The sequence below is a fragment of the Ceratotherium simum genome, chromosome 12 (genome assembly GCF_057802395.1).
Source record: "Ceratotherium simum simum isolate JZ-2026a chromosome 12, ASM5780239v1, whole genome shotgun sequence".
Taxonomy (NCBI): domain Eukaryota; kingdom Metazoa; phylum Chordata; class Mammalia; order Perissodactyla; family Rhinocerotidae; genus Ceratotherium; species Ceratotherium simum.
In genome coordinates this window covers 13,541,427-13,548,258 of record NC_141911.1, presented here as the reverse complement: position 1 = coordinate 13,548,258, position 6,832 = coordinate 13,541,427, and positions in this window count along the sequence as shown.

The following is a 6,832-nucleotide window of genomic DNA, read 5'->3' as shown; positions in this document are numbered from 1 at the left end:
TTTTGTTGGAACACCGACATATTAATTAAATACAATTGATATGCCACCACAGACTAAAAATGGAAACTTAAATTTAAGCACCAAAAGACTTGAGAGTGAGACAGGAAGTATCAGAGTCTGTCCCCTCAGTGGAATTTCTGAGGCTTAGCAATGGGAAGAAGAACTTCAGTTTTGTCACTTTCTACCCTTTTCATTGTTATTTAGTTTTCGCGTATTAGATATTTGATATTTGGGGAAAAAAAATATTTACAACCACAGTTTAGTACGTTATTCTAGCTTCCAAACTAAATACTGTCAAACTTAATAGAAACCAGGCAGTGGGCCTGCAATAAATGTAATAGGCTCCGCCTCACCTTTCTATTTCTTTTTATTGGGTTTTCAGGAAAGTCTATGAAGCAAATTCTAATTGCAATTGCTCCTAGCAAATGCTCAGTCACGTTCTTTTAGCCTTAGAGAGGGAAATAGTAGCCTGGACTATGTGGTAAAATCAATGGTATTTTTTTAAGCTAAATTGAATATGTAAGCGCAGTGAGTAACGAAAATTACATTTCACAATGCTTAATCCTCATCATTGTACCAAAGAAGACAAATCAGATAAGGCCTGTTACCGAATACAAAATCACATCTTATTCTATGCTAGATTCATTAACCTAGAACATTGTCCAGAGGAGAATCAATCTTTTTATCACTGTCTGAGTAATTACTCTCAGTAATCAGAATTTCACTTTTCCTCAATTTAACACAAATGTGGATACTGAGTTAATTGGTAACAACTAGGATAGAAAATTTGGAAACTAATATAGGAGAAAATGTGCATTAAAAGGATATTTACTATTCTTTAAACTTTCTTTTGCATTGTGTCTCATTTATATCTAACTGGAGAAACTAAAGCTTTTCAGACTGATAAAAAGATGCAGTACAAGGGTTAATTGAATGCAGTATGAAATGAATATATTTCATTGAAACTGTTCTGAGCTAAGCTTCTCTGATTCCCTTATGACATCATGGTTCCCCATCATTGGGAATTCCAATGTCTTCATGATGTCCAATGCCTCCAATTGTTTGCATCTATCCTCAAAATTTCTCTGAAATTAAAAAAATTTTAATTAAGAGAAAAATAAGTGTAAGGAGACTAAAAAAGATAATAAATATTGGACAGAAAAATACCTATCCAAATATGTTGAGACTAAATGATATCTAATAAAAACATGTGTCTGGGGAGAAAAAATAGTTAACAATAATTCAAACAAAATATGTACTCACATTTGAGAAAAGTTTTTATTGGGAGACTACTAGAGGTTGCATTTTTGTAAGAAAGTTGGAGCCATTTAACAAAACTGTCACGTGCTCCAAACCTCTGGCAGGTGTGAGACTGACAGGTGTAAAGGAACACAGGAAGCTCCAGATCAGTGAGGAAGAACTACCTGGGCACATGAAAGATGTTACAGCTCCAGCCTCTCTGCTTACAGGCATCTCTACTGAGGTTTAATTAATGCAGTACAATGCATAGGAAGATTTTGAAAAACATCTAGTTTTATTCTCTTTCACCAGACTCAGTGTCTGAAAATTGGAGAGTAGAAAGGAAGAAGGATAAATATGCTTCGAACAACACTAGAATAAGCCAAAATTTTAAAGCAGATAATGTTGATCTTTTGATTCTTTCTTTGGTTATATTCACACACCTTCTCAAATCCTCCTCATGGGAGTCTCTGATGGATACTAAGAAAACTTAAGTAAACTTAGAAATTTCTTTCCTGACTTGGCACATTCAAGATGATACTCTGGCTTCCCCCAAGTTTATCTCTGCCATATTAGTGGTTACCATACTTGGAATTTTTTCCCTTTTTATATCTATTCAATGAAAATCTCTGGGCTCCCATTCTTCCTTTATATGATAATCCAAGGCCCAGCTCAAGTCACGTCCACACATAAACTAGACTCACGAACTCCCACTCGTAAGAGCCCCCTTGTCCTAGCTTCTATCTGTATCACACATATTTGAAATAATTATATTTAATTTCTCAATTTTGTTATTAGTTTTCTTGAATTGTTCATAGATTGTTTCAGGTGTATTGCTTCATGATAAACACCTTGAGGATGCAAATAATGTATATTATAGTATTTTTGTTTCACCAAGAGCAACAAACAAATGAAAAATAATATAAAAGTAGAAAGACTGAAGAAACACACCAGACAATACCTTCTTTCTCACTGCATATATTTATATCTTTTAAAATCATTCTCTGGCTCTACTGTCTAATTTCTAATGAATCTAGTAATGGAAATTACTGTCCAAATAAGAAGAAAAGAGATCAAATTGGCAAACAAAAGAGGAGTCTTTAAAGGAGCGTTCTTTGTGGTACTCCTTGAAATTTCTCCCTGTGTTAACCATCATTGCTTGGGATTGTCTAGAAAAAGAGAGAACAAAAAATGAAAGTAAAAATAACTCTGAAATTTACGATACTTGGAAAAAATGGGAGACTAATTTGAGGGAATAAAGGAGGGCAATGACATACTTGCATTTTTGAAAGCCATTTCCCATAAGTTCTTCAAATGCTGAATACGCTAACTTAGCATATTGAACCAGTGATCTGCTTTATCCCCTTCTGGATTGCTGTAATGTAAAGAAATTACAACTTGTTTGAATATAGTGCTACATCTGCCCTCACTTATGTGCTTTTTATGCATTTTTATTTAAAACACCTTATCAAATATTCCAAAAAGTGAGCTTGCTAAATTTTCAGGGCTAAGGAAATTAAGGGCTGGACAGCGATTTTAAGAGCTCTTTTAAGCCAGCCCTTTTCTCTCTGTCAGAGTCTTCTAATCATCACATTGACATGTGGTAGGAGTAATGGAATAGGAACCCTAAAGTCAACGAGTTTCTAAAATGAAACTTTGGCCTCGAATTGGAAGCCATGTTTAGTATGTCATAACGTAGCCTTTTTTGTAGATAACCTTCTGTTCTGAGGGCCTGGTCCTCAGGAGTTTGCCCAGGTTTTTTAAGAATGACTGTCACTTCACCAACATCAACACTTATTTTCTGAAAATGAAGATTAAGTGTTAAGTCCCATTGTTTTTTACCTAATGCCACCTTTCGGATCTACTCTATAAAACCTAGAGTTTCTTTGTCCCAGTCTGGAAAATGACTTAGAATAGTAGATGTGTAGGGATTTTGAGTTCACCCTATGTAATTGACATGAATAATATATAATAACATTGGAAAAATCAATTTGGAAGCAACATTTCACATTACTTCAATTTTGTGAATAAAGAAGCTTAAATAATTTAGAAAAAAAGAATTTATAACTATAGTGAATGCCTAAAAATAGCAAAGCACAACCAATCATGTTTCTTATCCATTGAAAAACACTAAATGAACATAACATGTGTTTGTCCTATTCATGATATTGAAACAGGTATAGGTAAAATGATTTTACACCTCACTGAACAGAAAGCCTTTTATTCTTTTAATCAGAGCAGCACCTTTCCAAATTATCTTACAAGTCATAAAATCTCTTACAGTATGATTTGCCATGTTTTAGGTTACTTGTCAAAATCTCCTTTGAATTACTAGTCATGTGTATGAACCCAAAATATTTATAATTAGGATCTCTGTGGTAACACTAATCCATTTAGTTTTCTTATTTATGCTACCTATAACTGAAGGAATTTAAAGAACTAATAAATATTGCCTCAATATTCTCTTTGCTCAATTTCTGTGTAGAAATGATTGAGGTTTCATTCCAGTTTACAGAGAAGTGCCATATTTAGGGACATTTAGCAAGACATTCCAAAGCTATAAATAAAATTCTAACTTAATTCCAAACACTGTTCTCTACCTCACTAAGTAGAACCATAGAAAATAGCTGGCGGGCTGCCAAAAATTAAGGAGTAGGATAGAAAGGCCTTCTCATATCCAAGTTAGTGAAATGAGAAAATTAAAATGAATGCTCTTTAAGATGTGGAGAAATCTCCATCATCCTTAGGCTAGCTCAAATCATTCCAGATTTCAAGTTAATACCTCTAATTAAAATAGATAACTGTGAAATGGCTTAAATTTTTTGTCTAAATGCTTTCTGGCAGTGGGGAGAGGGTCATGCAAAAGAGTTCCCCTAGTCTACTCTCCCCACAGCCTAGAATTAGAGTGAAAGTGTTAATTTCCCTAGTAATTTTCTGTCTCAATAACAGCATGCTCAAATTCAAGCATTTCTCATTATATTATTACAATTTTTAAAAATTGCTGGCTTATCTAATTCTGATCAGACAACACTTTCTCTAGTTAGTGTCTTTGCAAAATTGAACACAGATTTTAATCCTTCACTTACTGACTTTATTTTAATGCTATTACTCAGCATATATTGGCTACATTAAGCCATTACAGTAAAAATTAGAATGAAATTCATATGATTTATCCCCCTTTAAAAGTGCTCAATAAGTCTAATAAAAGTTGAGTGCCAAATACCAGATGTCTGATTTAAAAGAAATTCTAAACAAAAAGGAAAAACCTTTCCATTATTCTCTTAAGATATTTGGTTGAGATTAATGCCATCCAAAGAAAAATAACATTTATATATAAATACAGTTGAATGGATATATTTTACTTAAGTAAGATGCAGGGAATAAAAATAAAAATATATTAATATTAATATTGATTGTTTTAAACCCCCATCTTGATAAATAAATTTGTACTGCTTTTTACATACAATCATCATGCCAACTTGATATTTTTAAAAAGAAAATGAGGTTAGCTGTTTCACTTTAGAATGCAGAAAGTCAGAATGGGAACACAAGATATAATCAAGTAGATATTTATAATCAAGTTTTGCTCATTACTTTTCCTTCAAACTTTAGTCCCTCCTCACTATGTAATTATCAGCATAATTTCTAACCAAATCCATTGTCTGGAAAAATAAATGGATGTTCTTAGGTCTATAGAAAGATGTTTTCAAAAGAAAGAGCCAAATAAAGGCATCTACTTTTTCAGCTTTTTTTGCACTTTAACCCAGCTACTCCATATCCAACACTCCCCACGCTTATCTTCCCCAGCTCCTGATCTTTGCCCATATTACTTTTTTCTTCCAAGAAAAGCTTTTCTCTTTCCAACAGTTAAGAACTATGTCTAAAGGATTATATCACATAGTGTTCCTTTCATACATTTTTTTCTGATTATTCCTCTCTCCCACTGCCATGAACACAATATCTCTGTTATAGTAGTCACTGGCTAGCAGTTCCCAAAACGTATTTGTCTTTTCTTCTGAACACAGCAAGATTACATTTCCCAGCCTCCTTTTCACTGAGGTATGGCCACGTGATGGTAGACTGACCAATGGGCTATCAGCAGAAGTCATAATATCCTTCTGTGTGAGCTGCTGCTCTCTTCTCCTTATGCTGGCCGGATTTGATTCACGGTATTATGATTATGGCAGAAGCCACTTGCTGGAGGTGGCAAAGCTGGGCTTCCTGAAGACTGCACTAGAGCCTGCAGTCCTTCCCATCTCCCTCCCTCGGCTGCCAATTGAACTTTTCATAGCAAGAAATAAACTTCTATAGTATTTATCCACTGCGATTTCTGGGTTTCTTGGCAGCTAATGTTATCTTAGCATAACCAAAATTATGATCTCTCCATTTACTGAATATCCATGATACTTTGTATTATTCTTGTCACTGTCTATATTCTCCTTATATATTAATGATAACTATTCTTGCCTTTCTCCTTAAGGTCAGGAACTCCTTTCTTTTTCAGCTTCTGTTCCTTGCGGTGCTAAGCACAATCTCTGGTACAAAGTAGGTCCTTAATAAGTTACCCTGTACCCATCAATCTGAGTTTATTAGACTACCCCAAATTAAGGGTCTTTCGGTTCACTCATTCATTCTTTTACTCATCTACCTATTCTAAATATCTATTGCATCCCTACCACATGTTAGTGCAGTAGACAGCTTTGGGATATCTGCCCAGCTAATGTAGATTCTCCTTTTTTGAGAACCCCCATCCATAAGGGGTGGACCTCCAGCCATAGTCTCACCGCATAAGCTGACCTGACCAGAGTTTATTATGTCACTCAAGCTGGGCCACCAGATTCTGTCCCCAAGAAGGTTGGTGGGAAATAGCCAGTTAATCCTTTATCATGACTAGAATTGTATCATATATACTTGGGAATAGAGAGCTGTTATATAATGCCACATTGGCTTGAGAAACCCAAAAAGCTAGTCTATGGAGCAAAGAAAAACAAATAAGCACCCAGAAAGAAGCACCCAATCCTGAAAGTTCTCCAAAGCCTGTTTGCAATTCTTTCCTAAAGCCAGGCTGAATTCTACCACTGTGCTCTGTAGGCTTATACCTTATCTGTTTTGTATAAGCTATCTCAGGATAGTTCATGTACTTGCAACCAATATAACTTTAATTAATAAAACAAGACATTTTGCTTCCCCCCAGGGATGCGATGATGAACAAGAGATACATAGCCCTTACCCTTATATAAAACCAGGAGGTCGTAATTCAATAATATTGCTAGGGAAAAAAGGAACTTATCTTTGCAATGCTCTTGGATGCTGATTTTCCTTTCTCCTGAAGAATGAGATTTGGAGGTGATTTTCTTTTATGTTACACATTTAACAAGAGTTTTTTATTACCCCTGAGAATATTACTTTCTCCTATCCTGATTTTTTCCTTTTATTATTTTGCCATTCAAGAGTGCTACAAAAATCGTGAAATCAAACATCAGCAAAAAAAACTAAATACATCAGAGTTGGAAGGAGAGAATCGTGGGAAGCTTTAGACTGGGATGATGGTATTGATGATAAGACAAAGTGGAACGATGTAAGACAATGGTGA